Consider the following 6791-nt stretch of genomic DNA (forward strand, 5'->3'; position numbering starts at 1 on the left):
GGATACATAACCCTTAGCAGGAAGGGGTGGAGAGTCTCTAAGACACTGTGATAGAAGCTAGAAGATGCTCTGATTGACACTGACAACCCATAAGAGCTAGAGAGAGGCAGCTCCAGCCTTTGACCAGTCTGACCAGCTTTCAGTCTTAGGCGAATCAAACGGATGAAGAAAAGCTATGGAATCTTGGAGGTGGGAGGAAAGTGGGGAGAATGCATGGAGAGAGGCCAAGTGTATCTACAGGGTAAAGAACAGGCATGAGAGGAGGCAGGTGTGCCCTGGGGGCTGGGCCTGGCGCTGGGGGAGCTTGCAGGGGCTTCAGAGCTGCTGCAGTCGGGGGAGGCAGGAGGAGAGAGGGCCTGTGAGGTGGGAAGGTTGGCATTCCTTTCCAGTTACTCTCTGCAGGCAGGCCTGAGTTTTGAATAGAGCTCTTGCAGCCGCCATTTCGCCTGGCTCCATGGCTTTTCTGCTAGTTCCGCTTTTTCCCCTTGCGGAGGCTTTAGGAAAGTCAAACTGTCTGGGCTGTGCAAACCGTCAGAGGAGCCCTCCTTTCCGGGGTGGAGCCATCCAGGCAGTGGCAGCTGAGTAGCACCAAGGGGCCAAGGCAGAAGCTGAGGGAGGAGCGGACCCGTGGGTGGGGCAGCTCTCCTGCCTCCTCCTCCCTGAGGCTTCACTGCTGAGCCCCACCCGGCTCCTCTAACCTGGGGCCTCTGAGAACTGTTACCAGGGAGACTCTAGGCTTTTAACTCTTGTTCAGGAGGTCTGCAACTACAGGCCGAAGGCCACATCTGCTGCCTGTTTCTGTAAATAAAGTTTATCAGGAGACAGCCATACCATCCAGTTATTTACTGTTTATGGATGCTTTCATGCTATGACAGCAGACTCTAGTAGTTGTGACCAAGGTTGATGTCCCGCAAAGCTTAAAATACTACGTGGCCTCTTAGAGAAAGTACTTGTCAACCCAGGCTGTGGTATATAAAGTAGGATGCAGCGTCAGCTGCTGCAACAAAGGTCGGATACCAGAGGCTTGAGTGCAGAAGACACTCCTTTCTCACGAGCAGTCTGAGTGTAAGCCATCTGGGGTTGGGTCAGAGACCCTCTACAGTTTTCTCAGTATGCTGTCCTCTGTCCTCAGCCTTTGCATCCAGCAACAGGGAGAGGGGGACAGGGGGACACACTCTCTCCCTTTGAGGGAAGAGCCAGGAAGCTGTGCCGTGGCTTCCCTTCCCAGCCCGCTGGCCACCACCTGGCCATGTGGCCACATATGGCTGCAGGGTAAGTGGGTAACAGCTTTAGCTGGGTGCCCCCCAGTCCAGCCTCACTCAGGGCTTTATCACCACAGGAACGAGGGGCGCATGGACTCTAGAGGGTCTTTACCAGTCTTTAGTCAAACAAGAACAAAAGCACAGAGTGCCGACGAGGAGGAATAAGCATTCCCTGTAGGGCAATGGAATCAAATGTGTAACGTGGCCCAGATGAGCAGATGTCAGTAACCAGTATAATATGCCTCCTTCCTCCTGTTCCTTCCTCAAATATTTACTGAGCCCTCAGTTATATCAGGCTCTAGCTGGCTGCCCTTTACAGATAAAGACACTGCCAGTCAGAGTGATGGGCTGGGTTTGTTACCTCTGGCACACATTGTGTTCCCCTGATTCTTGTCTTCTTGAAGGAAAGAATTCAGTTGAGAAACCAGGTAGTGAGAAAAAGCAGTGAGGAATTTACTGGGTTCAAGCAAAAAGCACACTCCCGAGACTGGAAAGCGGGCTGTCTGGAAACGTGAGCAGCCCCACTTTTAGGGTTAGGTTGCCTATGTTTTCTTAAGATGGCACAGTCCTGCCCTGAGTCTTATGTCTTTTGATTGACAGGCTGACTGACAGCTCGAGGTTATACAACCTTTTTCTCAGTATGCAGGCACCCATAGGCACTTAAGCAAAGCCCACTGGGGTCCAAAACCACAATGCTGATTAGATTTAGATGTCATTTTAATGAGGTGGGGCTACCTTCAGATAAAGTCTTCTCATGCCCTGTAATCAGGGAAGCCCTGTGGTCCTGGGCCTCCTGATAAGCTAGGTGTCCCTGGCTGTCAAAATGGGAACTAAGGAGGGCTTAAGGGTTGGTCAGTGCAGAGTCTTCCTTGGTGATGGACTGGCTGCTTTCTCCTGCTCGTGTCTAACTAACCGACTATTCTAACAAACTGTCCAAGGGCCCATCCTTGTGCTCCAACATGAGGCTCAGCCTGCCTGACCGTCCTGATTCCCTCAGGACACTCTAGCTGGCTGGGAGCTGGACTCGTGGCCTGTGAGGCCAGTGGGGTGTTGGGAAAACAAGAAAGTACACAAATGATTTTAGCAGTGAGAATTTAGTAGAGGAGATTGATTCAACAGATCTTGGAAGACTGAAAAGGCAAAAGGGGACACTGAGATAATAACTGCTTCCTGCAGCCATGCAATGGAAGAAGGTGGGGTCATCCCCACCTGGAAGCTTGGAGGAGGGAGCTGGTGCAGGGGATGTCACCTCATTTGTGCTTGTGCCTCAGAAGCTTGGAGAAGAGCCCCATGGAGCTGGGACTCAGCACTTCAGCCCTCTGAGGAGGAGGTGGGTAAGGCTCATCCTGAGAATGTGGGAAAAAAATAAAAACTAGAATCAAGTGTTACTGGGATCAACTGTGGCTTCCAGGGCAGCACTGTTGGGTACAATGAACAAATACAAAGAGGCAAATGCCTTCCTCCTCTCCACTCTTTGTCTTCCTCTAGTGCCCCCTGTTGGCAGAGACTAATGGGCATCCACCAGCAAAGCGGAAATGTGGTCTGGAGACTTAACCCAGCGCCAGAAAGCTGAGCACAGAAGGTAGGTTTGGAGCCAAGAGAAGGTAGGTAGTTTGAAAACCAGCCCAGAGGCTCTGACTGAATTTAGATGCCTGGTCTTTACAGACCTGGAGCCACCGTCTCTGAGCCATTGTGAACCTGGACCTTGGCACATCTGCCTCCTGATTCCCTGGTGGGAATGCAAAATGGTACAACCACTTTGGAAAACAATTTTCTTATAAAGTTAAATATGCACCTACCATATGACCCACCACCCTAAAATTAGATATTTATTCAAGAGAAATGAAAGCCCGTGTCCACACAAGCCTTTATGCTAGAATGTTTGCCTCAGCTTTGTTTTAATAACCCCAAACTGGAAACAACCATCAATGTCCATCAGTGGACAACAAATGGTGGTATATCTATATAATAGAACACTACTTGGCAATAAAAAGGATAAATCACTGATGCACACATCACCACTATGAATTTTAACAGCTTATCCTATATGAATAAAAGCAGACACAACACAAAAGACCACACGCTCCATGATTTCATTTGTGTGAAATTTCAGAAATGGCCAAACAGAACAATAGGATGCAGATGAGTGGTTGCCAGGGCCTGGAGTGGGGAAGGGTGGGGATTGGCTGCAGAGAGCATGAGGGATGTTTTTGGGGTAATGGAAATGGCCTGTACTGTGATGTGGTGGTTCCATAATTGTCAAAACCCATTGGATGCTCTAAGTTGGCGAGTTTCACTGTATGTAAATTATACCTCCATAAGGCTGATTCTTAAAATTGAATTAGAATGCTGTTAGAAGCATGCATTTAGTCTACTTACAATGCCACCTCCTGTGAGCCACCATCCAAGCAGCAAAGGGATTGTTTAAAAACGTTAATCAGATTATATCACTCTTCATTTAAACCCTTAATGGATTCTTTTTCCTCTTTGAATGAATTGCAGAGGATTACTGCGGCCTACATGTCCCTCTGCCCTGCTTACTGACCCCTGACACTCCAGGACTCGAGCAATAGTAGAAATGAAGGCTCACATACTGTGTGTCTAAATATGTAAAGCTACAGATCAAGCCAACAAACTGCTAATAAAACAAGTACTACCCTTTTACCTTGACAAGTATACCTTCATGACAAGCTGAAAATCCAAGTTCAAATTTAGAATTCTTGCAGTCCTTGGAGTTCTGTGCCAGAAGGTGATGGCATGGATAGGCAGACCTTAGCCACAGCCTACCTGCCTTGCCTCCCCCGCAGGCTCCATATGAAACTGAGCATACCTGCCAGGCCCCTGGAGACATTTGTGTTTGCAGCCCTCTGGGGACTGAAGACAGCACTGGGCATGGAACCAGGGAAACTTGATTCTTAACATGTATCTCCTGGTTTCCCCCCAACTGCACTTTGTTCTGTAGGCAAGTGTGTATGTATGGGCATGTATATAATACAGAGGTCTCTCTGTGCATGTATGTTTATGGATGTCTCTATGTGCACTCTCCGCGTGCATGCATGGCTGTGTGCATGCTGGTGCATATGCACGTGCATGCCTGCCTGCCTGCCTGTATATGTGCATATGCATGTGCATGCATATTGTGTGTGCACATCAGCAGGAGTGTGAGCTCCCTGAGGGCAGCAACTATGCCAGATTCATTTCAGTTGCCTTTATCTATACAGAGTGGATGCTAAATGAATGCTTAAGGAATGAATAAACGAACGAATGGGGACCTGTATAGCACAGTTATTAACAGTGTGGGTTTTGGAATCAGCCAGATTTGAGGTCAAAATCATACTTAGCCACTCACTCACTAAGTCACTTTGGTTCAGTCTCCTAATTCCACAGAGCCTTGGTTTCCTCATCTCCAGACCAGGGATAAAAATATGACATATTTTATGAGGGTTGGTGTAAGGATTAAGTAACAATAATCAGAGCCAACATGTACTGAGCTGGATTTTGAGCCAGGCACTGTTCTAAGGGCTTTGCAAGTGCCGACTCATGTACTCCTGCAAGTTTATGGAGCAAGAGTGGTTAAGGAGTAAACTCAGTGCATCTCGGCTGTTAAGATATTTATGATCATGGGGAGGAGATTCAGGATTTTTAGCCCCTGGGGGCATCTTCCCATGAGTCTGGCTCAGATTCTGACTGATGGGGCTGTCTGGAGAAGGCAGTAGGATCCAGCAGGCCCGGTTCTGACAGGCTAGCTCACAATTCCACCCTCCAGTTGGACTGATCTTTCTATTAAGGGTTCTAACATTCCTTCTCCAGAGGAATTGGGTTGCTGTGTCGCTGTGCCCCCTGGTGGTCTATTCTTGTCAACATTTTGCTTGAGTGCAGAGCCATTTCCACAAGTGCAGTGAGAGTGGATGAGAAATGGGGGGAAATTTAAATGTAATGTAATGAATCTTAAGGCAGAGGGAAGCAAGGTGTGCAAGAAGAGATAGACCAAGAAGGGACCAAGCCACATCAAGGAAGTCATCCATGATATTAGCACCTATACTTTACTGACCACCTTCCATGGGCTGGGCATTGTACTAAGCTCTTGGCATTCATCATCTTATGTAACACACCTCCAGAAGGTATGTATCACAAGAACAATGACTTCCATTTGGAGCTGGGCACACAGTAGGTGTATGGTACATAACTGGCCCTAAATACGTTTGAACAAACGAATAATGCGGTAGTTGTATGAAGCAAATGTTTTTTCTATTTAGCAAAATGAACCGATGGTCAGAGAGGTTAGTGCATGCCAGAGCCAGGGCACCTGAGCCCCAGCCCCAGCTGTGCTGCGTGCTGGGGCATCAGGTGAAGGGCTGGGCCCTCTGCCTTCAGGGAGCTTGCTGTCTGATTGGCTCCATCCACCCCCTCCCTGTCTTCAAATACCACTCCTGGGGGCCTGCCATGGATGGCTGTTTATGGCTCCGGGAGGCAATCCAGTGAAGCTCCCCTCATAAATTATAAAAGGAGACACATGTGGGTCAGGTTTGGGGAATTCAGTGTATGAGGAAACCCCAGGAATCTTGCTCAGTCTAATCTGGGATTCCCCTCTCTTTCCCAGGCGAGTCACTGACTCAGGCAGCGGGCATTTGCTGAGTTCCCATAATGAGCGCCTGGGGCATCTCCTGGTTCTGAAGAAGAAGCTTGCCTGTCCCCAGCCCCTGCTTCCATTTCCTGCTGCTGGAGCTCTTAGCCCTGAGCCTGGCTATGCAGAGGTGGGTTTCCTTACCTGTAAACCGAGCACTGTGTTTTCTCTCACCCCGGCACCCAAAGGCGGAAGGTTTGAAGAGTGCTGTGCATTTGTGACTTAGATCCAGTCGTTGCTCAGGCTCTGGGAGTCGCTCGGGTCTGGTCTGAGTGTACTGAGCTTTCTTGGAGATGCGGCTATGACTGATCATCAGTAAACCTTGACAATGCAGCAATGCCCCCTCACTGGACAGTCCGTGGCATTAACTCCAATTCAAGTTCTTGAGCTTATTTTTTTCTGCATTCCATCCTGTGTCATTGTCAGAATGTCCTTTAACTGTCATTTGCTTCCAATCGCCCTTAGCGGTTTTCTTCCTCCTAACTTGCTGCTTCAAGTCTCTGCGTTGTCAGCGTCAGGTAAAGTGTGCTCTCCAAGTAACCTGGCAGGAAGGGAAGGCCAGAGTAAATACATTTCTTCTATGAGTAAAGTATCTGGGCTTTAGTGCACAGGCAGGGAGCCACCCAACTGCGACTGCTCAGTGACTTGTTTACTCACATACTGGGGGAAGTGGAGGTTATCCAAAGTCGCTTCTCCATATGTGAGAGGCCACTTCAGGCATTTCTTTGTACCCACCCCAAAAGGCTCGGTAAATACTTGCTTAGTGGAATGCGTTAAAGTCTGGCTCCTCTTCCTGGCTAGTCCTCTGTCTCCGTCTCCATCCTCTGCAGCAGCAGAAACCGTGGGGGTGGAGTAGAAGATGTGGGAACCGCAGCACAGCAGGATGGGAGCCCACTGCTGACAGA

The 6791-nt window shown here is 48.9% G+C and overlaps 1 long non-coding RNA gene across 3 annotated transcripts; it reads right to left on the reverse strand.

Annotated features, from left to right (window-relative positions):
• Window positions 1-2351: 2351 nt before the first annotated feature.
• Window positions 2352-6791, reverse strand: LOC118970302 (uncharacterized). Of its 3 annotated transcripts, none has more exons than XR_012121597.1 (3): window positions 6647-6791; window positions 6031-6427; window positions 2352-2608 (listed from the first exon to the last, which is right to left on the reverse strand). It is a non-coding gene; the product is annotated as an uncharacterized lncRNA (long non-coding RNA). The 3 variants fall into 3 exon arrangements; XR_005058192.2 differs by having other exon boundaries at window positions 6622-6786; XR_005058191.2 differs by having other exon boundaries at window positions 6544-6786.

This window comes from Manis javanica, chromosome 10 (assembly GCF_040802235.1).
Source record: "Manis javanica isolate MJ-LG chromosome 10, MJ_LKY, whole genome shotgun sequence".
Classification (NCBI taxonomy): Eukaryota; Metazoa; Chordata; class Mammalia; order Pholidota; family Manidae; genus Manis; species Manis javanica.